This window comes from Tursiops truncatus, chromosome 2, assembly GCF_011762595.2.
Source record: "Tursiops truncatus isolate mTurTru1 chromosome 2, mTurTru1.mat.Y, whole genome shotgun sequence".
NCBI classification, from domain to species: Eukaryota; Metazoa; Chordata; class Mammalia; order Artiodactyla; family Delphinidae; genus Tursiops; species Tursiops truncatus.
The window spans coordinates 104,734,052-104,759,918 of NC_047035.1; the positions used below are offsets into that span (position 1 = coordinate 104,734,052).

The 25,867-nt window shown below is 41.1% G+C and overlaps 1 protein-coding gene across 8 annotated transcripts in view; it reads left to right on the forward strand.

The window, feature by feature from the left end:
• The window catches only part of TLN2 (talin 2), a 446,949-nt gene that overhangs the window by 191,143 nt on the left and 229,939 nt on the right, over positions 1–25,867 (forward strand). For all 8 annotated transcript variants that reach the window (XM_073801108.1, XM_073801106.1, XM_033851753.2 and 5 more), the window contains one exon: positions 73–148. The gene's annotated coding sequence lies outside the window, so the exon portion shown is untranslated. The remainder of the gene's footprint in view (positions 1–72; positions 149–25,867) is intronic.

Below are 25,867 nucleotides of genomic sequence, written 5' to 3' on the forward strand. Positions count from 1 at the left end.
GTATAGATTGAGATTTTTTAAACTGATGTGTGTAACATTACTTGATTCTGATGATTTTTATTATTGTTTTAGGTATCACTGCTGAAGTCTTCTCAGATGCTTCAGGATATCTTCAGGGAAATCGACTCTACATAAACTGACAATTTAGGTGAGTCCTTTAAAAAAATACTTTATTATCCATTGGCCACCCTCTTGCATTGGTAAAGTTTTACAGAGCGTTAAAACATTGTCACTTCATACTGTCTTGTTTGATTTTTTTACCATATTTTTTTACCATATTTTTTTACCATATTTTTTACCATATAGATTCCATATATATGTATTAGCATACGGTATTTGTTTTTGCCTTTCTGACTTACTTCACTCTGTATGACAGACTCTAGGTCCATCCACCTCACTACAAATAACTCAATTTCGTTTCTTTTTATGGCTGAGTAATGTTCCATTGTATATATGTGCCACATCTTCTTTATCCATTCATCCGATGATGGACACTTAGGTTGTTTCCATCTCCGGGCTATTGTAAATAAAGATGCAATGAACATTTTGGTACATGACTCTCTTTGAATTATGGTTTTCTCAGGGTATATGCCCAGTAGTGGGATTGCTGGGTCATATGGTAGTTCTGTTTTTAGTTTTCTAAGGAACCTCCATACTGTTCTCCATAGTGGCTGTATCAATTTACATTCCCACCAACAGTGCAAGAGGGTTGCCTTTTCTCCACACCCTCTCCAGCATTTATTGTTTGTAGATTTTTTGGTGATGGCCATTCTGACTGTTGTGAGATGATATCTCATTGTAGTTTTGATTTGCATTTCTCTAATGATTAGTGATGTTGAGCAATCTTTCATGTGTTTGTTGGCAGTCTGTATATCTTCTTTGGAGAAATGTCTATTTAGGTCTTCTGCCCATTGTTGGATTGGGTTGTTTGTTTTTTTTGATATTGAGCTGCATAAGCTGCTTGCATACTTTGGAGATTAACCCTTTGTCACTTGCTTCATTTGCAAATATCTTCTCCCATTCAGAGGGCTGTCTTTTCATCTTGTTTATGGTTGCCTTTGCTGCCAACACTCCGTTTACTGCCTGATTTGTATGCTTCAGTTGGGTTGCTTCCACCCTAGGGATATTTATTTCACTGCCTTTTTGTTTGTTTTTGGAAAAGCTATATCAAACAACAATGATGACAACAACAGAAACATTTGTCTTAAATGTATAGGAATATGAGAGATGATCTGAAATGTTGACGTTTCTGGAAGTGCCTAAAGTCATGAATAAATGCTCGAGGAACTTTTATTTTGACATAAACTAGAGGAAGTAGAATTGCTTTAAGGGATCTGGGCGAGTCCAAGTCTGAATAAAATTTAAAGAAATGAACAATGTAATCAATCAGTCACGTTCTGAGCCTCTCAGAAGGCCGGACCATACTGGGTGAGATGTTGTAGGGATGAGCAATTAAGAATGTGAGACAGCCATGCTTCTCAGGAATAAACATGATGCTTTAAAGCATTGCAAGCATGTGAGGGAGATGAGAGAGACTGATGGAGGGGAGCATATGATAAACGATTTGTTTAGTGTTTAACTTAATGACTCATGGTATATTCCAGATTTGATCATAGATGCAATAATGTGAACTTATCTCCATTTTCCCTGCAGGCTGGTAAGAAAAATATTTTAAAACCGATTTTAAATGAAAAACATTATTTTTGGCCCTCTGGGAATTTTTAGTTCCCAGTGTTGTTTAGGGAGGGTATTGAATCTGTAAAATTCAAGGCAGGATCTACATAGCTATTTGTTACTCTGTATCTGTAACTTAAATGTTATATGATGTCAGAAAAGATAAGTTGTTCCTGTGCTTGCTTTTCTTCATTAAAAATGTAATCTGTTATGCACTTTTGTCTTCCTGCCATCCTCCATTAGCTGGATTCCCTAGGTTACTCTGCTTGTCGACTGTAGGCATTGCCACTTGCCACCCGCTGTGGGCTCCCTGAGTGGCTGGGAGTCCTAATTAGCACCATCTCACTGATCAGGGTTTCCAGACATGTGCTGGGGTCCTTCCTCTGCAGTCTGTACTCGGTAAATGTTTCAGAACAACAACAATAACCACTTCCAGATTGTTTTTCGTAATTAAATTTAATCCATGGGTGTTGTAGAATGTGCTGTTTCTTAAGCTTTTTGACTAATTATGCTCATCAGTTAATTTCTTTCAAAGTTAAAAAGCACTCCTGGAGAACTCAAGATTTGAGCCTTTGCTGTGTAAGAATTGATTGGATTTCATGGACTCAAAGGCTCTGGAATACTTGTGCCTATAGAATATGTGTCTTGAAAAATGACTCTTTTTTTTAGCTGTGAAGCCCCATATTCTGAAGATCTAAAATGACCATCAGAGCCTTTGTATTCCGTTTACAACAAGCTGTCCGGAATTGGACAGCTTTCCAGAACTGTAAAATGACTTGTGCACTTGTAGAGTTTAAACATGACTTTACTAAGATTAAAATAAAGTAAACACACTGTGAGGCCAGCTGCAGTCTTCTCCACATACCACTATCAGGCCCAGTAGAAGCTGAGAAAAATCCTACTGCTGTGATCTAAACAATGGCCTTATAGAGGATCTTTCATTAACCAAAAATAAATAAATAAATAAAAAATAAAAAATAAAGTAATGCATACAAATGGCTAAAAATAGAAAATGCTACAGAAAAGCTTCTAATGGAAAGGAACAAGTATCTTACACTCTCTCTTCCTTCCCTTACTAGCCTTACTTCTTAGAAGCAACCACTTTTTTCCCCCTGTGGATCATTTCTGCTGCCTTTTTGGTGATTTCCACATGTATAAACATTATGCTTACAGCACCATTTCTCCCTTTATCAGTTTTAAAAGCAGTTCTTTGGTGTCTTGTGATCGCCATTAGCTCGCTCTGACCATCCCCATCTCCCTTCCTCCCTACGTCTGATTCATGCTTTTAATCCTCCCTCTGTACCCTCGGATGACACATGCAGCCTCTTCTATTCTTATTCTGTCTCCTAGAGGCACTATTTCTTGTCTGCCATCCTCCCCCACCCAACCTTTCCATTTTGGGCAGCTGTACCTTTGAATTTTATATGCTTGGAGTTGGTAATAATTCTCTTCTGTTCTTTAATCCCAGTAAGGGCTTCCGTGATTTACCTATAACTCAATTCCGAATGTTAAAACCAAGAAGCAGCCTTTACTCTGTTATAATTAGGTGGCTGCTGTTCCCATGGCAGCCAGATTACGTGGTGGGGTTATATTCCTTCCTCTCTAAGCCTGACGTCCTCATACCTAGACCCCTCCACGGAGCACGTGTGAGTGGGTTCTCCCTTTCACACGACACCAGCTGTCTTGAATGCAGCCTCAAGTTTCTTTCCAAGACCCTGCCTTCCCATCCCTCCTGGGAACCCACTTTATTTTTGGAGATCTCACTCACACAGACCCCCCACTCCTCAGCCAGCACAGATCTCTCTGTGTGCCGCCTGCCTCTAAGCTGGTGCTGATGGCCAGGAGAAGTTTGTTACTGCTGTTGGAAAAGTAGTTTCAGGCTCTGGTGTCTCTGAACGGGCAGTAGCCTGGGCTTTGTCATTAGCCACCATTTAACGAGGAGCTGAAGTGTTAGGCACCTCGGTACTAGAGGCCTGGTGTCTGTGGAAATCCTCACATCAGCCCCATGGAACAGATGTTCCCCTTGACATTTCGTATACCATGAAGTTGAGACTGTGAATGAAAGACCTCCAAGGTCTCCACTGGGAAGTGCTTCTTAGGTCCTGGCACAGGCTAGGGGCATGGGGCCAGCTGTAGTTTTATAGGTTAGAAAAGACTTGTCTCTGTGATGTCTTGCATGCTTTCTTCAACAAACCTCTGTCTTCCCTCTAGAAAATCCTGCTGCTCTAGGAAAACCAGCTCTGCTTTACTTTCCAGCCTAACCCTTGTGGGTGCATTGTGTGGCCAGGGGCTCCTTATGCAGAATGACTGGAAATGGGAATGCGCTTCCCTACTTAACGTTCTCTTTGTGAATTTGGAGTGAGAAAGAGGGCTTCATGCTCAATCCTGCTGGTAAACTGGAAGTGTGCTTTGTCAACAGTGGTTGTTAATCTAAGGGTTTTCTTAGAGCCTCAAGTATATGTCTGTGAGTCAGGTGCGCTTGATTGTCTTAATAAAAGGTATGTTTTAGAAAGATTGGAAAGACAATCACGTTGTACTTTGAACACACTTTATTTTCTCTCAGAATGCCGTGGTCTTCATAAATCTTCTGGTATAACTGTATTTAGTGAATGACTATTATGATAATGACCAGATAGATGGCAGCTGGGTCCCTCACACAGTATTGGCATTCTCCCTTCTCTGGGCTGCTTGCTTTTCCTCGGTAAGCAGACCCCAGGTGAAGCCTGATCAGTGGAACCAGCAGTCTGTCTACCGTCAACCACGGAGCTGGTCGTCTGCTTTCTATGTCATAGCCCATTGAGGTGTCGGTGGCTGTGGATGGAGTTCCTCCCTGTTCCCTCTGTTAGGTCAAGGTGATGGCACTGACATGGGCTACTCAGTGCAGGCTTATTCTCCAAACATCTTGACCTATTATATCTATGCCCCCAGATAAGTATTGAACGAAAGGGATGTCTTTAGAGCTGTGCCTCGTTTATTTATAGAGGAGATATCTGAGCTTAGTGAAATCGAGACTGAATGGATGGGGGTCAAAATTTACCTTGTTGCAGTGATGACCAAAGGTGAATTTCCACATTTAAATTAGATAGTGATACGCAGTCCAAGATTACCCTACCACCGTCTTGCAGTGGTTAACTCTGACTTTGCAATTTGTTATTTTTCTATCGATTGATTGACTGTCAGGGTTGGAAAGAGTGCTAAGCAGAGTTGTAATCTGTATGAGACAATTTTGGTTCCATTAGACAAAGATCACTGATCTTCGCAGTTGTATAGTCAAATGATACTTGGGCGAAGGTGGTTTTTGGGGAAAAAAATCTGCTGGGACAATTGAAATCTTGGTCAAAGTTTTATTCCATGCCTAGAAACGTAGTTTCTAGAGGACTGGGATAGAACCCACCCCTTCATCAAGAGAAGGAAATAAGTGACATTCAAGAAGTCTTTTTTACTACCTGATTCTAAACATTCCCCAAGTATGTTATATCAGTCTTCCGTTTGTTTACCTCTGAGGAGTAAAGAATGACTCAATGTCCACTGCAGGACAACTTTCGGCTCCAGGCATCTGGGTCACACAGGATTCTCGGTTCCTTTTGCTGTCCCTTTGGAGAGTTTAACGCAGGCCTGGGGGACAAGCTGTGTGGAGTGAGGCTCTCGTCCTCTCTGGTGGTCACTGTTCACAGAAACTTGCATTCAGAGGAAATGCTTTCAATACGCTGAACTAGGAAGGACAGAAATAAAAATTGGCCCTGGAGCATATAATGACATTGTCATGTTTGGGCTGCAGGTTTCTGGGAAGAACGAAATGAAGAGGCATCTGTAACAAATGTGCAGGAAAAGAGAGTTCAGAGAAAGAAGTAGCTATCTCTCGTAGGGTAGAGTAGGCTTCCAAGAGAAAGGAGAATTTATTTCTGGGTTAACTGGTGTTTTGCTGCGCATAGTGGAAAAGACTATAAACTGCGGTGGGTTAAACAAGAGAGAAATTTATTTTCTCTCACCTAGAATGAAAGTCTGAGGTGGGCCGGGCAGCTCACAGAGCTTGGGCTCCTTCCAGGATGCGTAAAATTTGACACCTTACGTGGGGGCCAGCTTTGCACTCAGCATTCAAGGCAAAAATCCTTCATAGGCTAACTTGCTCTAGGACATCCATTGGGAAGATGCCACCTTAGACACCAGAATCCTAGGGCCCGGTCAGTCCAACACAGCTTGCAGGCTTTTCTCCCAGTATTGGAAAAGCTTGCAGCTAAGTAGTTGGCTCCTGTGTTTAAGGGCGTGTTGTAAACAATAGAATTACTCTGAGCATCCAGATTGGACCCCAAGGGGCATTTAGAAACTGAACAAGCCCAGGGAACTGTAAATTCTTACATCCCTCCCCTGGTCATTCTGGGGCTTATGTGCTCACTGAGGGGAATGGGAACGGAATTGCCTGCCAGATTGATTTACTCATACCTTTTTATTATGGAAACTTCCAAACCTATCCAAAAGTGAAGAGAAACTGTATAGTGAACTATGTGCCCATCACTCTCATTCAATGATGATTAATTCTTATCTGGTCTTACATGACATATACCTCCTGTCTCTCACCAGTTACTTCGAAGCACGTCTTTGCCACTTTATTTTTTTCCTGTCAGTATTTCAGTATATGTCCCTAAAAGATAGGACTTAAAAACAAATCTATGAAACTGTATCACACCAAAAACATGAAAATTACCAATACTTCCTTAATATCATTAAATATCAAATTAATGTTTAAATTGCCTCAACTGTCTTTTTTTAAAAATTTCTTTGAATCAGGATCCAAATAAGGTTTATACATTACGATTGATTGACATGTTTCTAATCCCCTTTTAATTTATAGGTTACCCTTCCATCTCCCCCTACCCCTGCCCCACCCCTTGTGATTTATTTAAGAAACTGTGTTGTTTGTCCTTGACAGCAGAGATTCTCCAGTGGCCGTGATCCTTTTCTGCCTTCATTTGGCACCATCTAGAGACAATTCTTGATGTCACAGCTGGGGGGCGCTACTAACATCTGGTGGGTAGAGGGCAAGGATGCTGCTAAATAACCTACAGTACACAGGACAGCCCCTCACAACAAAGGATTATCTGGCTCAAAATTTCATTAGTGCTGAGGTTGAGAAACTGTGCTGTAAAATTTCCGCAGTCTGGAGTTTGATGATTGCTTCCCCATGTTGCCATTTAACATGTTCCTCTGTTCCCCGAGTTTTCTATAATTTGTTAAATCTCGAGTTTTGGTCAGCTTCATATATGGGCTTTTTTTTGTTTGGCAAGACTATATCATAGGTAGGCTGTGTATTTTCATTGAGATACATAGTAAATGGTGGTCTCTTTTTGGGATACGGTTGGTCATTGATTACTATTGCCTATGTCTTTTAATTCATTAGTGATTGTGAAATAGTGATATGCCAATTCTATCCTTCCTCCTTTGTTTATATACGAGAATACTTTATAAAAAGAAATTTAGGGAATTCCCTGGCGGTCTAGTGGTTAAGACTTGGCACTTTCACTGCCGGGACCCGGGTTCAGTCCCTGGTCAGGGAACTAAGATCTCGTAAGCAGCGTGGCTTGACCAAAAAAATAGGTAGTTAGGTAGGTAGATAGATAGATAGAAATTTGATCGCAACTATTTGTTTACTCTGACATTCACGTAGGAATGTCAGGATAAATGCTTGATACTTTGCCTTTATTTTCAAAACAATGAGTTCTCTAGCAGCAGCATCTAAAAGTGAACAGAGGGTTTTTTTTCTTGGCTTGTTTTTTTTCTTTTTTTAGTATAAATGTAACTGATGTGTTTCAATTTAATATTCTTATTGATACTCATCTTGTCCCATATTTGACCAGTGGAAACTAATTACCAAGTCCTTTTGACATAACTTGTACTTTTGTATTTTTGTGTTCTTTCTGGTATGACAAAAACGTTACTGGTTTCTCTTATCCATTTTGTACTCCAGACTTGGATGCACTACTTCTCTAAGGAGCCCTGCTTCCTTAAGTATTTAGAAGGTACAATGTAGAAACTAGGAATATTTATTACTACTGGATTTATTGTTATTCCTGGATCCATTCAGTGCTGAACTAGGGAACAGGTATGGATGAATGTGTGTATATGTGTATATTTGTGTACAGAGATAAAACTCATTAATTCTTACTAATACATCCAAGTGAAATGCAGGTATACAGGGTTTTTACTTAGCTTTATCAACTTTATATCTATATTCTTTCATCCACCCAGATTTCCAGTTCACTAATAGTGCTATGTTTTTTCATCTGCTTTACCTCATGCTACATACACAACAGAGTGTTTTAAAGACATTTAGAATAGCTCTTCTCTGTCATTGTGCCACCAACTGGATACATAGTTAGGTTCATTGGTTTCATTTTAGTTTTTGCTTTTAAGAAGTTTCAATTTAGATAATTTTGCACAACACGGTCAAGGTTTCCAAGTCTCATCTATAACATAAGGTTATATATTCAGAGGTGTTTGCTTTTGCCTCAGTCCCCTTTCCATTCCCTCACCATATGTAGCAATTGAAAAAGATAGGGTTTCTCCTTGTACCCTTGAAAAGAAGATATATCATCAAATGGTTGCATGTTTTCATATTTATATCTCACCCCTGTCTGAGGTAAATGATAGTATGCAACGCACATTTCCTCCACCTTGTTTTTTTCGTTTGATCTATCCTGGCTCTTGTACTGTGGTGGTCATAGTAATGAAATTCACCCCTTGGCACAGCTGCCCATCCGTCATTGTGTGGATGGGGTTGAACTTTTTCACCCTGCCTTACTGGTGGACATTGGGGTATTTCTCATCTTTTACTATTACAAACAGTACTGTGGAGAATACCTTTGGGTAGTTTTTAAATGACTTTTCTTTTTTAACCTCATGGAAGTTAAATGTGTATGATCTGACTCTTTTTAAGAAGAGAGAGAAAGGTGGCTAAAAGCTATTGGGGGGAGGGACTTCCCTGGCGGTCCAGTGGTTAAGACTTTGCCTTCCAATGCAGGGGGTGTGGGTTTGATCCACAGGGGGAGCTAAGATCCCACATGCCTCGTGGCCAAAAAACCCAAAACATAAAACAAAAGCAATATTGTAACAAATTCAATAAAGACTTTAAAAAATGGTCCACATCAAACAAAATAAATAAATAAATAAAATAAAAGCTATTGTGGGGGAATTCCCTGATGGTTCAGTGGTCAGGACTCGGCACTTTCACCGCCCTGGCCCGGGTTCAGTCCCCGGTCGGGGAACTAAGATCCCACAGGCCATGCGGCATGGCCAAAAATTTTTAAAAAAAAAAAAAAAAAAAAAAAAGTCTTCATTTATATGTCTTCAAATAAAAGAAAAAAAGGCTTAGGAAGGTCGGTTAAATCCAGGTTTCCATGACCTGCATTGTCAGGCCAAGAGCTATGGCTTCTACACCCCAGGTTAGGAGTTAGCAGTCATTTATAGTAAAGGACTAGGCTGTAAATATTTTATGCTACCATCTCTGTTGGAACTACTCAACTCTGCTGGTGGAGTGCAAAAAGCAGCCATAGACAATTCATAAATAAATGAATGTTCCAATAAAAGTAGATTTACGGACACTGAAATTTGAGTTTCACAATTTTCATGTGTCGTGAAGTATAATTCATTTTTCGTTTTTTAATTTTTTTCAACCATTTAAAAATGTAAAAGCCATTCTTTGTGGGCCATAGTTTGCAAACCTTTGCTCTGGGCATTTGGGAGCCATAGGAAGTTCTCAAACGCAGTAGGACCTGCTCGAAAGGATTATCAACAGTGGACTTAAAGAGGGCTTGGTCAGAGGGAAGGAACTCAGGTCCGGGAGGCCGTTGATGGTCAAGTGTGGATGTAGTTGGAAGGTAGCTACGAGAGTAGAAGTGGATTTCTTCTCCTTTTTTCTTTGTAACTTGAGATTGGAGAATTACTGGCATGTGTGGATGCATTATATTATTTGGGAAGCATTATATTATTTGATATGAAATTATAGTTACTTTTAAAAGCTGTGCTCTGTAATTTGTCACAGGTTATATGCAAAGAGAGTGCCAAACCCATCATCCCGTATTTTGTGGACTTGGGCAAAATTGCCTCATTCTTTGCCTCTTCTTCCTCTGCCCACCCTCATCCCCCCATCAAGAAACCGAACATTGAGCCCAATTCAGCAGTGAACCTTTTGTAACAGCTGTCTTGTACATCTTCTTTCCTACGACATTTGTAGGCTGACCATTGAGAAAACAGTATTTTGTTTGTGGGAGGAAAATCAAAGATGACATAAATGAAAAATGCATTTTCATATAATGGAAATTATCAGAGCAACTTTTAAAAGGTCACTGCAAGTTAAAGCAGACAAGAAGGAGCTGAATATATTAGAAAGTAGGTCAAGTTATCTCATGTTTTTGAATGAGGTGAATTACAGTGTAGGTTTAGGTTTATAGAATGGTGTGATACTGTGGTGTGTAAGAATTACCCTGGCCCAAGTGATATTATATCAAAATATAATGAAAGTAAATTGAGTTTGTTTCTTTATCCCTTGTGGCTAAGTGTTTTATACTTAATATTTTACGAATTTAGTAAAGTAGTAGAAGTGATGAGCTTCTTGTCATTGCTCACATCTCCTGTATTAGACACAGAATCGACTCTAGGAAGTTAAAGCTGAAGTAGGTTTAATCCAGGAGCTGAGTGTTTCCAGAATCCTTGGAACATTTGGAGGAATCAGCTGTAGGCTAAGCCTCTAGGATACACCCCACCCCACCTTCAGAATCTTATCTCCTGCCGGAATCTGGAAAGCTGCCCTGGCTGCTGCTGTGGGAAGGTCTTGAATGAGGGACACAGTAAGTACTGGCTGAGCAGTTAAGTACTCAAATGAGCAGCTAGCTCCTGCTCTACGCCTCCTGTGAACAGAAATGGCCTCTGGGGATGCCCACGCACTCCGCCTCTTTTCCCCACGACTCAGTTCCAAAGGAAAGTCCCCCATGAGCCTGTCTGATTGACAGAGTCTATGGGACGTTGGGCACCATAGCGGCGAAAGAGCCTGGATATTATGTAATGTTCGGCTTTGCAGCCTTTCCAGACTACAAAGTGAGCCAATCGCTGTATTTGCCACGGTTTCCAACTGCAAGGAAATGCCTCTTCAGATGCATGTGCTACCACAATTAGGTGTTCAAAGAACAGAATATCAGAATTTCCCTTCCTTGCATATGTGCGGTATGTTTACATAGACTTGCATAGTGGTAATAGTAATCGGTGTCACTAGTGTTACACCAGTGTTTCTAGTTAGTATTATTAGTAGCATAAGCAGTGTTGCTGATGACTGAGAGAGGCAATATTTGCCATTTCATCAAGATTTTTTTTTAGGTTGGAATTATTTTGAGTAATACTAGGAAAAGAACACCTGTGGTTCCACGGTGAAAAGCTCAGTGATGGTGGAGTCCAGGCCTAGAGGACAGTATTTCATTTTCCTTATGAAGGACGGTGGGTTAAGGTATTGTCCTGGGCATCCATTAGGTAAGCATTTGTTGCTCTATCCTGAATACAATAAGGTCAGTGATACAGTGTTTGTTCGCCATGGTTCTGCCGGCTAGCTTCCTCACTACCAGATTCTTCTGTGAGTGTTTTTAAGGGGACACTCTCTTTTTCCTTCTGGATAGGAACAGTCATTCATAAGTGAGTAACTAGAAATGGTACTTGAAAAAGAAGGTTACTGATTTTGAAGTTGGGCAGATACGGGTCCAAGTCCTATTTCCGCCACTTACTAGATTTACAAATGGGGGGTGGGGATTGACCTTTCTGTACCTATTTCTTCTGCTGTGTAGAATGGAGTTAATAGTACCCTCCTTGTAGTGTTTGAACAGATAGATACTGTTCAGCACAGGTCTGGCCCACAGCCAGCATTCTGTGGTGGGCTGTGGCTGTGGGTGTGGTGGCATCACTGTCACCAGCAGTGACTGGAGGGTCCTCAGCTCTCTCTCCTGATGAACTGTCCCTCTGGTTACTTGTATCTCTTCACAGCAGTAATTGTCTCACCTGTCCTGTGATCTTGGGTACCGTGGATGTTGCTTCCTATTTGTGCTTGTGGGCCTTCTCCTGCCTTTCAGGTGCCCTTGGATTCCTCTTAGACTGTCTTTCCTCTCTGGGAAAGATCTCCGTGAATGCTTAATAGGCACCAGAGCCGTCCTGGGGTCACTGGAAGTCACAGTGGCTTTTTATATGTCATCCAGACATCAAGAGCTCCTTCCGAGGCTGGAAAGGCTGGCGGTGGCCTGCCCGCAGCCCCCCTCCTTCTTAATTAGATTACTGGTTCCATTTCAGTGATGGTTTTCAGCTAAACTGGCCATAATTCGGTTGCCTTTGTTTTCTTTCTCTTGACTCCACTTCTCCTTTGACTCCCAGCAGTACCTAAATTCAAGTGGGGGATCCTAGTTGGGACCATATTAGCCTCTATTTTAGCAAAGCTTCCAGAATGGCCATATCTTAGTAGAGTTTTAGAGGAAATATAAGGAATAATAAATGAAAGATCATTCCACACCACTGTGTGTCACGTGAGTTTCTATAGATGTTCCTCATTTGGTTTTTGGTTGTCATTTGGTCTTTATTTCTTACGGTTTATTTGACCCCTATGTGGAGCAGACTTGACCCCACCCCCCGGCCCTTGCTTTTGTGTGTGGTGTGTGTGTGGTGTGTATCTGTGTCTGTCTGTCCCTGGGCAGGCCCACTGCCCCACTGTTTTGAGTTTACTCTCAGCATAACACAGGCAGTGTGCCCCACACTTTAGATACAGCGGCATCGAGTTATAGTGTGGCAGTGATAGAGGGAACCACTTTGTACTTGACTACGAGCAAGTGTGTTTCCTTTCTTCCACTTTAATATCTAACCTTAAGGACCTTGACCTTGAGCTGCTCATTACTTTGTGCAGACCCTCTCTGACATTTTTAAGCTTTTGCCAAGGGTTTTAGTCCCATGCCTAATACTTTTGTGTATCTGAAGATGGGAGTTTGTGTTAGATAGTAAGTTGGTCTACCCTCCCCCTATCTAAATGACTCATTCATTCATTCATTCAGTAAACATTCATTGACCATCTACAAAGTGCTAGGCATTCTGCTGGATGTTGGGAGCAGTACTGTCAGCAGGGTGAAAATGGAAAATGTAATATAACTGGTGCAGAGGATTTAAGGTAGAGATGATAGGTAGATCCTTAATGTCTAGTAAGAGGCTTAGACTCTTCCTAAAAACAGGGGGAATCCATTAAAGGGTTTAAGCTGAGTGGGATCTTTAGGACGTGGAGTGTGTGTTCAGGAGCAGTAAGAATAGAAGTGGGGAGCCCAGTTAGGGCGCTTTTGCAGTAATTTGGGCAGGAGATGATGGTATCCTAGAGTAGGAGAAGAGGACAGACTTGAGAGATACTTAGGAGCTGAACTGGTCAGTTGTCAGGTGACTGGATATGAGAGCACAGGAGAGGGTCCTGTCAAGGATGATTCTTTCATTTCTGACTTTGACAGTGGATGGTTGTTGGTGCCACTGAGATCAGGAACACAGAAAGGCGAGCAGGTTTGGGGGGTGTGGCAGGGGAGGGGTGATTTCTTTTGGTAGTAACATGAATTTGATATGCATGTGAAAGATCGTGGGGAAATGTGGTGTAGTCATGGATGAGGAGGGAGGCCTGGCTCTCTCTCTGCAGATCTGGTGAATGCAAGTCCTGAGGGCAGTTGAGATCTACCAGGCGAGGGTGTGGAGGAAGAGGAGGGAGGGGAACAGAGACTAGGAGAGAACTCAAGGGCCAAGAGGTTTAAGCAAGGAAGAGAGCCTCCAGAGGAGACGGAGAAGGAGGAGGTCAGAGTTGGGGGAGTCCGCTAGGGTATCCACTGGTGTCTGGCGCTGTGCAGATCGGCAGACTGGAAAGGGAAGGCCTGTGTTATCAGCAGGCAAGAGACGTGAAGAACCTTGGCCAGAACAGGTTCCAGTGGAGTGCTGGGTAGAAGCCAGATAAGGAAGAAGAAGATGAGGAATTAGAGGTCTGTCAGTGTAGAGACCCCTTGCAGGAACTGTGGCTGGCAGGGGAGGACAGAGGCAGTGCAGGAAGGAGCCTGGAGGGTTTGTGGGCTTGCAGTGGGGGGTTTTCTTTGCTTTAGAGGTGGAGGGAGAGTTAGTAGAGAGGAATGCTCCTTCTGTGCTTCCTTCCTTTTCAAGCTTCCTGCTTTGGTATGCACCCTTTAAAAAAAAATACTTTGGGGCTTCCCTGGTGGCACAGTGGTTGAGAGTCCGCCTGCCGATGCAGGGGACACACGGGTTCGTGCCCCGGTCTGGGAAGATCCCACATGCCGCGGAGCGGCTGGGCCCATGAGCCATGGCCGCTGAGCCTGCGCGTCCGGAGCCTGTGCTCCGCAACGGGAGAGGCCACAACAGTGAGAGGCCCGTGTACCGCAATAAATAAATAAATAAAAATACTTTGTGATTTTTTTTAGAAACAGTCACAAACTTACAGAAACGTTTGAAAGTAAAGCGCAAGGAGTGGTTCCCTGAACCATTTGATTGTAAGTTGCTGACCTAATGCAGGGTCACCCCCGATTACTTTTATTTGAGCAGGTATTTCCTAGAAAAGGACATCCTAACCACACTACAATCATCAAAATTGCTGCCATCTAATCCTCAGACGCCATTCACGTTACACCAGATGTCCCATTCATGTTCTTTATAGCAAGAGGACCAAATTCAGAATCATTTATTGTGATTACCACATCTTTTGTCTTCTTTAGTTTCGATGGTCCGTGAGTCTCTCCTGGACTTTCGTGACTGTGACCCTTTGGAAGATTACTTTGTAGCTTATCTCTCAGTTTGATTTGTGTCTTACCTCATGATTAAATCGAAGTTTTGCCTCTTTGGCAAGAATATCACAGGAATAATGCTGTTCTTTTTTCATCCTATCATGTGGTGCACAATCTAGCTTTGTCCCGTTACTGATGATGTTCACGTCATCACGTGATTGAGGTGGTGTCTGCCGGGTTTTACTTCTGTAAAGGTTTTTTTTTAGTTGTTGTTGTTTTGTTTTTCTTTCTGTTCTAATGAATAGCGACTTTGTAGGGAGATACTTGAAAACTATGTAGCTATCCCATTTCTCATCAAACTTGCATTTTATTTATTTGTATTGGTGTGGACTCATGTTTTCATATTTTATTCAGCAAGCCATAATCTGTAACTATTATTTTCATGTTCACATTGTTCTTGATGTGGCCGGTGGGAGCCCGTCCAAACTTGTTCCTATGTCCTTTTGACACATCATCATTCTTTGAACAGTTCTTTACTTTCTGACACAAAAAGATGTGCCAGGTTTATCTCATACTTCCCGTTCCCCAGCCCTAGAGCCAGCCTTTTCTCCAAGGAGCTCTGGTAGCTTTTATTAGAGAAAGGTGATTTGAAGCCAATATCTGGGCACTGAGTGTGCTGTTTGCTATTGGGGTTTCATTCATCCCAAGCCTTCTCAGTGGGCAGAGCTGGGGAAAACATTTGATTCTTGTTATTCACAGTAATTGTGGTGTATTAAGCTGGAGTGAACACAGAAGTGACAAATACTGAACCATTGCTCCTTGGGTAAATACAGAGTTAGGTTCTTGCCAGCCTCTAGTCACAACATTTTTGTTAACTAATCAATATGTAACCTTGTATTCTGTGTGTTTCTATTTAAAGACAACATATTTAATATATATTGTTGATTCGTTATCATTGAACTCTTGGCCAACAGCAATTAACTCATGCCTGAATGAAGCTTATCTAATGTATGCATTTTCCCCATAAGGCACATTGCAGCATCCCTGTACTTAGGAACACTAAACAGCACTTACTACACTTGGGGCCATTTTAAACGGTGACATCACCAAGCAGCCACAAAAAATGCGAAAAACATGGCACTAAATAGACCAGAATAAGCACACATTTACAGTGTGAGAGCTGAAACAAGAAGGCAGAGCATTCCCTTCTTGGACCTCAGCTAGGAAAATGTATGTCACTCTGCAGGTGTCTGGGAATAACCAGGAAAATGCTACAAGTATTAAGTTCTGGGTTACAAACAAATTTTAGTGAGTAGGTGAATTCAGAAATACGGAATCAGTAGATATGTGAGGATTGACTGTATGTCTGTGTGTATATATATATATATATATATATATATATATATATATATATATACACACACACACACACATACACACAGACACATTGCCACTAGTACATCTTTGTGTGTGTGTAACTGTCTGTGTCTGTCTACCTATCTATCTTGAAAACCGTGAATTGACACTTGGGCTTTAAATTCCAGCTTGACACCATGGGGTTCCTTCTAGTTTTTTTTTTTGTTCTGGGCCACCATGGCACCGCCTCCCATACCCATTACTGGCATCTACTTTGTTCCTTCCCACCTAAAGACTTTAAGGTTGAATTTTTCAGGAAGGAAAGGGTGAGGGGTATGATTACATCTTATGATCACATGTATATTCTGCCACTTTAAGATAGGCTGATATTGAATGAAATAATGCCATTTGCTGCAACATGGATGGATCTAGAGATTATCATATAAGTGAAATAAGTCAGACAGAGAAAGATAAATATCGTATGATATCACTCAGGTGGAATTTAATTTAAAAGAAAGTAAGAAAAGAAACAAATGAACTTATTTACAAAACAGAAACAGACCTACAGGTATGGAAAACAAACTTATGGTTACCAAAAGGGAAACTTGGTTGGTGGGGGGATAAATCAGAAGCTTGGGATGAATACGCATACACTACTGTATTTAAGGTAGATAACCAACAAGGACCTACTATACATCCCTGGGAACTCTACTCAGTATTCTGCGATAACCTATATGAAAAAAGAATCTGAAAAAGGGTGAATATATGTGTATGTATAACTGAATCACTTTGCTATACACCTGAAACTAATACAACATTGTAAATCGACTATACGCCGATAAAAAAAGATAGGCTGATATTAAAATATTTATAAAGCCCCTTGTTTTCTCATAATTTGAAATAATGCAAGTATCATCCAATTTAAGAACAAATTAAAATTTCAAAGCTGGTAAGTCACAGGAATTGAAAACTGACTTTATGCTATTGATTTATGGCAGCGCCATGCCATCTGGTAAACAGAGCACCCACTGTTCGTTCTTAGATCAGGTGTGAATGGTGGGGGTCGCCAATTGTGCCAGACCCTCAGGAGTATGTCCCTGCCTGGTAGACTCGCCCTCTGGGAGCTGTGTGCCTTCCTCAATGAAGGTTGAGTCCCCGGAGGGCACAGGCCAGGTCTGGATGACTCATCATTGTGTCATCAGAGCCTGGCATATGAAGTGAGTGGTGAACGTTTGTGCGTATTTGATCACATCCCACCAAGCGGCTGCCCACTGAAATGCTCTTGCCTCCTTTTCTTCAGTCTCTCTGCCGTATCTCTCTCCTTCCTACAAGAAGCCTTCCACACCTTCACTAACCAGAGGGATCATTCTTTTTTTTTTTTTTTTTTAATAAATTTACTTATATATTTTTATTTTTGGCTGCATTGGGTCTTTGTTGCTGTGTGCAGGCTTTCTCTAGTTGCGGTGAGCTGGGGCTTCTCATTGCGGTGGTTTCTCTTGTGGAGCACGGGCTCCAGGCACGCAGACTTCAGTAGTTGTGGCACACGGGCTTAGTTGTTCTGCGTCATGTGGGATCTTCCCAGACCAGGCCTCGAACTCGTGTCCCCTGCATTGGCAGGTGGATTCTTAACCACTGCGCCACCAGGGAAGCCCCATGAGGGATCATTCTTGAAGGAGTTTCTGAAGGCTCTGGAGAGTTTCTATAACCTAGTAGCTAAGCATCAGCTTTGGGGTCAAGCAGGGCTGCATTGGATTCCTAGCTCTACCACTTACTAGCTACATGGGTAGATGCGAGTAGCGAAAATTTCCCCAATCTGTTTAATAATCTGTAAAATGGAGTTGTGCAATGCCTGCCTCACATGATTCTGGAGAGAATAAAAATGAGGCAGCGTTCTGGGAGGACTTGACACAGTGGCTGCACTTAGTGTTAGCAAAGATGGTGGTGGTGAATAGTTCATGACACACTCAGTGCCTGTCAATCTCTTTTCTGGAGCATGGGTCCTTTCCCCAACTTGGTGATAAACTCCAAATTGGGGTAGAGATCCTCCTCCTGTTTCCTACTTCTTGTTTGTATCTAACTACCACCTAACTCCCTACCACCACCCACTCCCAACCCCAGCAGTGTGCTGTGCACTCAGTAGGTATTAAAAATCTGATTCGTCATTGAAACAATCCTCCTTCACTCAAAGACCCCTCTACCTGGACTTAATCTCACTAATAGAGCTATCTCCTTTCCTTGTGTCAGTACGGGGGAGATGCTGATTATTTTTTCCAACCTTTCTTCTTTTTTTTGATTATGAATCAATATTCTGTATCACATGGTCGATGTCATGGTCTGCTGCTGCTAGGAAGTACTGTTTTCCTTGCTTTCTCCTTAATGCAGCCACTGTCCTTGGTCCCTGTTGGACTCTTAGGCTCTCCTTAGACAAAGAAGGGGTTGTGCAATTACCCTCTGTTTTTACCCATTAGAGTGATGGCTACAAATGCCAGGAAGTTCTTAAAATACAACACATTGCTGACCTGGTTATCTTCTAGCCCTGGGTCTTTATGGTCAGGCCTTTTAATAATGGGATTGGACTTTGTGACACAGCAGCAGTCAGAGATACAGTGGGTGATGAGTCTGCCTGCTCATGAGATGTTTTTCTTCCTTGCACCAGAAAAGTAAGCCATGTTCCTTGAAATAATACCTTCTCACTGCTTAGCACCGACGTTTGCACTTAATAGGTGACATCTGCTGGGCTGAATTAATCAATATCCACTCTGTCATTGCTGTGCTGATTTCATATTATGTAGAAATGTTGGTATTGTAAGAATTCAGCATTTGTTCTGACTCTTTAGCTCAAAATGATATTCCAGGGCTTCTTACCCAATCTCTTCTTAAAGATTTGAAATCAGTTGTTTCTGAGGTAGAACTGAAAAGAAATATTAGGGACCATTCATAGCTTTGTAAGATAAATAACCAACATTCAAGAATGTGTAGATGACAGCAGGGGATGCAGGGATACAGGTAGTAGTTAAGAGCTAAAGCTCAGGGCTCAGATTTCTGAGTTCAGATTCTGACTCTGCCACTCATTAAGTCTGTGACCATGTATAATTTACTTATCCTCACAGCTGTGTATAGTGTGTATTGCATAGACAATGGATCCTGTGTCCTACAAAACATATGTACAGCTGACATGGAGCAAGTGGAGCTCACACACATTACGGGTAGGAACGTGAAATGGTGCAACCTTTTGGGAAAACAGTCTGGCAGTTTCCTCAACTTTCCGTGTTTTACGCTTTTATTTTTAAAATCTAACTCTCTCAATTCCTATAAATTTTATTGTGGTGTATAGTATCAATTATGATCTAACTGTTTTTTAATCAGGTAAACAATTTACCCGCCATCACATAGCACCTATCATATGTCCCAGCCAAACATGTCACAGTCAGGACAGCAGACACTTGCGCCTGGTACTAAGAACTTTCTCTATGATAGCCCCAAGTTGGAAACTAACCAAATGTCCAACCACGTGTGAAGAGATCAATAAACGGTGCTATATCCATTTCAGGGAATATGATGCAGCAATAAAAACAAATGAACTATTGGCATATGTAGCAACATGGATGATTCTCAAAATAATTGTGCTGAGTGAACAAAGCCGGACAAAAGAAGAGTACATACTAAATGATTCCTTTTATGGAAAATTCTAGAAAATGCAAACTAATGTATAGTGTGACAGGGTACAGAAGAGTGGTTTTCCAAGGACAGGAAGTTGGGAGGGAGGGATTACTAAAGGGTAGAGGAAAACTTTTGGGAGTAATGAATATGTTAATTATCTTGATGGTCATGTTTCACAGGAATATGCATATATAAACATTTATTTGTATATTTAGAATATGTATATTTTATTGTCTGTCAATGACGCCTTAATAAAAATGTCTTTAAAATATCAGGCCTACTGTATCAAAAAACAATACATTCACTCTGCTGCTATAGAATGACATTTATCAGCTAGCTTAAATGAACATTTGCTAAATTGTTTATTAGCTATTTTATTTTCTTTTGGAATTAGTAGTGCTTTATTAGACTATTTTTTTGAAACAATATGTCCAAGAAAATTTGAATTAAGTGACTTGTCTGTCTTTTGATCAAACCCTCTGTGGCAGGTAAAGGTATTTGCATTGTTGCCTTAACTGTGTAATAGGCCATTATAGCCTCGAAATATTCTAAAATTTTCTGCCCAGACTTTGAATTTTGCCGCTTGGAAATAAAAATAGCCTCGTTTTCTAGTGTTTTCACTCTTTCTTTCCTTTCCTCGCTTTCCTTCTCCTTACCCCAACACCCTACCACCTTTCTGCTCAAAAGAACATTAGCTCCCTACATGGTAAAAGGAATGCAGAGGAAGCCATCTTATTTGACACGTGCAGACTTAAAATTGGTTTGTCAAAATTAGTTTCATTAGACTTATAGCCAGTCATAAAAAGTCAGTTAAAATTGAGGATCATAAATTGTAACCTAAAACATACACATTTAAACTTTGACCTAAAATATATACGTCTGTAATAAACTTCTCTGAATATGGGTCTAATTGGAGTTCTACGTCGTTCCATCCTTAATCATTCCCATGTTATGGGTCTATAATTGCTAGTTTTGCGTTCTTTCGAGTGTGAACTTAAAACATATTTGAGAAGTAATATCAATATAGATTCCTTTTATATTAAAAAAAAATTCTTCCCATTCATTGACAGTTGTCTGGCCGTCATCTAACATGGCAGCAATTTTCTTCTTTAGTGATTCATCAAAATATTCTTCTCAATTTTTGTTCCAACAGCAGCTCTTTCTTTTTGTGCTCATATTTTCTTGGTCCGTATGATATTTAAATATACAAATACATAATAAATACAACTGGCTTGAACAGGTTTAGGAACAAAGTAGTAGACATACTACTCCATGGTGGGTGTAGCGTACCCACCAAAGAGTCGCTTTGAGTCGAGAGTTGTTAAGAAGTTGATTATGAGATTGTCTACCGTATATGCACATTGTAGGAAATCAAAACACGGCAAACTGCAAGTCATTAATAAAGCCAGAATTGGAAGATAATAAAATTTATTGTTAAATAATTTATTTAAAATTTAGGAGGACTTTCTTTTAGTCTTCTCTGTGCACTTGTGGGTGTGTAATTTATACTATTTTGTACGCTGCTTATGAAAAGCAGTGAAGAATGTTTTCAGACCTAAAAACCAGGCTTATCTCTAATTATCTCCTTTAAATAAACTTGTAGAAATGAAATTATCAGTCTAAAGAGTTTGACCACCATATTTACAACCTTTGAATAATATTGCCATATTGGCTGCCCCCCTGCCAGAAAAAATTGTACCTCCTATACAGGGAGGTGTGTATTCACTGTATTTCTTGCCAACTTGATGACTTCATATACCTCCTAACATGATAATTAGAGAATGTCTTATTTGGATTTGCACTTTAAACATGTTATTGAGGATGAACTTTTTTCCTCCTTTTTATTTCCTTCCCATTTGTATTTTTTTGAAAATTTTTTTACTATTATCTAACCATTTTGTATTAGGATATTCGTTTTATTAATGATTTTTGTCAGCCCTAGGTAGCATCTCTCAGGTAGATAGTAAATTTTTGTCATATTCTTCAGGCATATTTTCAAAGTTGATCACTTATCTTCTAGGTTTATTTTACAATGTTTTTACTACTTAGATTGTGATTTCTTCTCTTGCGTTGTTTTTACTTAGAAAGACTTTTACCAGTCTGACTGAGATAAATTGTATAAATCTTTGTTTTATGCTTCCTTTTTAAAGACCTAACTTTTAGTTCTTATAAATTTTGTGGCTTATAGTATGAAGTATGATCTAACTTAGTTTTTTTTCAGTTAAATAATTTCCACAGCACCACTTTTTAAGTATTCTTTCATTTCCCCATGGAATTTTGGTGGAACTTTTATCACATATGAACATTTTATCTCGTGTCTGTGTAATTTATCTGTATGTCTCCTACCACGGTGAGGATGTAGTTATTTCAACTTTATTGTGGGTTTACTCTCTGATGAGTAAGTTTTCTTTTCTTTTTCTGCAACATTTTTTACTGCTTTCATTATATTTTCTCCCCAGATAACTGTTTCTAGATAGGATGCAGCCCAAACTTTTAGAGCTGTTGCAAGTTTCTTCCATTTTCATCTTCTGTAGGTAATTTCACAGGGAATCTTGTGTGGGTCTGAGGCCTTTGCTATCTCACCAGAACATTTGTCTCTTGGATTCTTAACATCATTATACCTAGCCTTTAGTAAACAAGGTGCTTTTGCTATTGCCTTTTCATCTAGTTTCTGAGTTGTCTCATTAATCTTATTTTCTTAGAAAGTACTTCATGAATAATGACTTTTTCAGAAGAGCAGTGCAGAGATGATGTATTCCTATCCACGGCCTGTGTGATCCTTTCCATCCGAACTGGCTCTGGAGGAGGAGAAGGTGTCACCCAAGTGTGCATCTTTGGGAAGGTTTTTTAACCGCTTCGTAAAGGGGATAAGGCCGTGGAGTGCCACATGCCCGTAAAATGTCCCGGGTGGCGTTTGGATTTACATGCAAGGCTTCATGGGGCTCCGATCGTTTGGACTGTCAGTTTATAAATCGCAATGCACAGGCATTCTCAGGAGTGAAGTCAGCTACTTTACTTCCAACCTGTCAGCTTTATGCATCTGAAGAAAAGAGTACAGCAGCAGAAATGTGTCCGAGCAGAAGGCAGAAGTTAGCCAGGCCAAGTCCACTTTGCCACATCCGAGTTACGGGTGAGTCCAGGGGGTCTGCCTGACAACGAAGGCAGTGACGTGAAGCCCGTGCTAGGCATGCTCTCCGAGAGCCATCCTTTGAATGCCTCTTGGTGATCACTTCCTGGTTTTGGCTTCTCAGTCTGCTCTCTCCCCCAGCTAAGTGACGCCGACATTTCACCTCCCTGATCTAATATGCCGAGGTACCCACTTAACATCGATTGCACATTTATAAAGAGCTATTAGCAGACTTGAAGAAAGGAGAAACACGACTAAAACAGAAGCAAGGGATGCACTTGCCGCTCTGCCTTTGTCATGCCTCTGTGAGCAGCCCTGTGTGTGCTGTCACACCTGGATCCCAGAGGCTGCCTGACACGCCCCGGCTGCCACCTTGTGCCTCTGACTGCTGAACTGCTTGAAGTGTCTGTCCCACTGAGGGGTGCTCCTTTGGGGTTTCTATTCATTTTGGTTTTAGGAGCATCTAAATCAAATGCATAGAGTAGGGGAGAAGGATTTTAGTGTTGAAGATGTAAAGGAAGCAATGTACACCTTCTATTAAGGGGAAACAGATGCTATAGCATTTCAAGTATGGACTAGGAACAGAGGTTGTAGTCTTCCAGATGAACTGTCCTTTTTTGAAAAGAAAGGAGAGTTGTGAAGGAGATCAAGTTTTCCACGTTGATTCACATCTCAGGTGATTGTTTAGCTACACGTTTCCCCCTCGATCATAGTGGAGGGGTCATAGGAGCCCAAGACCGTGAGAGACATTTTCACAGAGTTTTATTGAATTTGAAATTGAATTTTTAAATTACCTCCTGTTTCTTCACCCACCTTTTGTTTAGATACTCTGATAGGGCCTATGTCCGATGTCACTGACCATTTCCTGGTACAAGATTTGAAAAGTTGTTTGTTCCGTTCTTCTCTTCCCTCTTTCCAGTTTTTTTTTTTTTTTTTTGGTAAATCTTACTGAGTATTTTTTTATTAACATATTTATTGGAGTATAATTGCTTTACAATGTTGTGTTAGTTTCTGCTGTAAAACAAAGTGAATCAGCCGTACGTATACATATATCCCCATATCTCTTCCCTCTTGCGTCTCCCTCCCTCCCACCCTCCCTATTCCATCCCTCTAGGTGGTCACAAAGCACCGAGCTGATCTCCCTGTGCTATGCGGCTGCTTCCCACTAGCTATCTGTTTTACATTTGGTAGTGTATATATGTCCATGCCACTCTCTCCCTTCATCCCAGCTTACCCTTCCCCCTCCCCGTGTCCTCAAGTCCATTCTCTACATCTGTGTTTTTATTCCTGTCCTGCCCCTAGGTTCTTCAGAACCATTTTTTTTTCTTTTTTTCTTTTTAGATTCCATATATATGTGTTAGCATACGGTATTTATTTTTCTCTTCCTCTTTCCAGTCTGCCCCACTGCCCCTATGACTCAAAGGCAGGCCAGTGGACACAGGAGCCTGTGAGGTGATAACCGAGACCGTGGACCCCTAGTGTTGGCAGAAGACCTCGTAGGGGCTTTTGGCCAGACGGCTTGGGTGTGACTGTTGTGAACTGGTTGTGTGTTAAAATGCTCCCGTGTGCTCTGGGAGGCACTCATGGGGGCATGGACTCTTCCACTGCAGCCAGGGTACTGGCTGTGTGCTACTTGCCAGGACTCCATATTGAATGCAGCCTGAGTCTCTGTCTACCCACAGGAGGGACCACGGAGAGCAGCAAGCTGGAGGAGTTAATCATTCAACAGTTTCCCTCTTGGAAACACTTTCTCTTACAATGAAGGTGGTTGTTCCTGAAACCTGGAGAACTTGCAGCTGTATAAGAGTTTTCTGAATCTTTCTAGATTGTTTCTCCTGATGTGTGAGTTTTCAGAGTGAAATATTACGCTGAACATGTTGAAAACCTTTCCCAGTTTTTTGTGTACAGAAGAAAGGTTCAGTTAGAAAACATGCATCATTAAAATGGCTTTCCTTCTGGAGTTAATATTAACTCTACAAGTTAAACTCACAGCATAGAAGCTAGTTTAGAGGATTGAACAGTTGTGCTTTTTAATTTTTGCAGAGTAACTTGGAAAAGCAAAGGAGCTGGCCTATACTATTACCCGCTTTCTTTTCCCAGTTTGGATGAAGTTATGTTGCCTGGACACTGAAATGTTTGATTTTTAACTGAGTGTAGCAATGAGTCCAGGTAAATATGTGCTGTGTGCTGTCCATAATCTTCCTTGGGTTGGAGGTGGGGGAAGAAAGTAGACCTGTGGTGTTTTGCCCCTGAAAAATGTCATATAATTTCCTCGTTTGGTTCTGACAACACCATTCTCTGTTCCCTTAACAAAGGGTGAGAGAGAAATGGGGAAGCTGTTGATGTGGGCTTACTCATAATTGTGGCTTTTCTTAGCTTAATTTCAGTTTATCTCCTTAGATGAGTCTCTCACATGTTCCATTATCCAGCTCTGATGGCTTTGAATATATTCTGTATTTTCCTATTTCTGCAGAAAGTATTATTTTTATATCAAGGTAATCCTTGCCAAAAGAGTCCAACTTGACTTTTCATTAGTAACTGTAATGGGTTGAATAATGTCCCCTCCAAATTCACGCCTGCCTGAAACCCCAGAATGTGACACAATTTGGAAATAGTGTAGATGCAATTACTTAAAGATAGGGCTGAGGTCATACTAGGTTAATCTGATGACTAGTGTCCTTATAAAAAGAGGAGAGGAGAAAGAGAGGCACACAGAAGAGAGTGCCATATGTAAAGATGGAGCCTCCAGAAAACTGAGAGGAACAAGGAATGATTCTCTCTAGAGTCATTACGGGGAATATGACCCACCAGCAACTCTTGATTCCAGACTTCTGGCTTTTGTAGCTATAGGAAAATAAATTCCTATTGTTTGAAGACACCCCATTATATGGTACTTTTTATGACAGCTCTAGGGAACAGATAAAATAACCAATACGAAATGGCAGAGATTGAAGGTCAACCTCTGACCTTCAGCTTGAGATGCTGTGAGGTGAGCAGGTTTTAAACCGCAATGTTTATACTCCATGCAGTAAAATTTTCCATACGCAAGAAGCTCGCCTGTCTGGTATGCCTTCCGTTTTAATTTGGTCAGTATATTGTAAAAGGCAATTTACCAGAATCCTGTACCAATTGAAGGAGCTCCCGTGGTCTTTGTGTGTGTGTGTGTGTGTGTGTGTGTGTGTGTGTGTGTGTGTTTGGCTGCATTGGGTCTTCGTTGCTGCGCGCGGGCTTTCTCTAGTTATGGAGAGCGGGGGCTGCTCTTCGTTGCGGTGTGTGGGCTTCT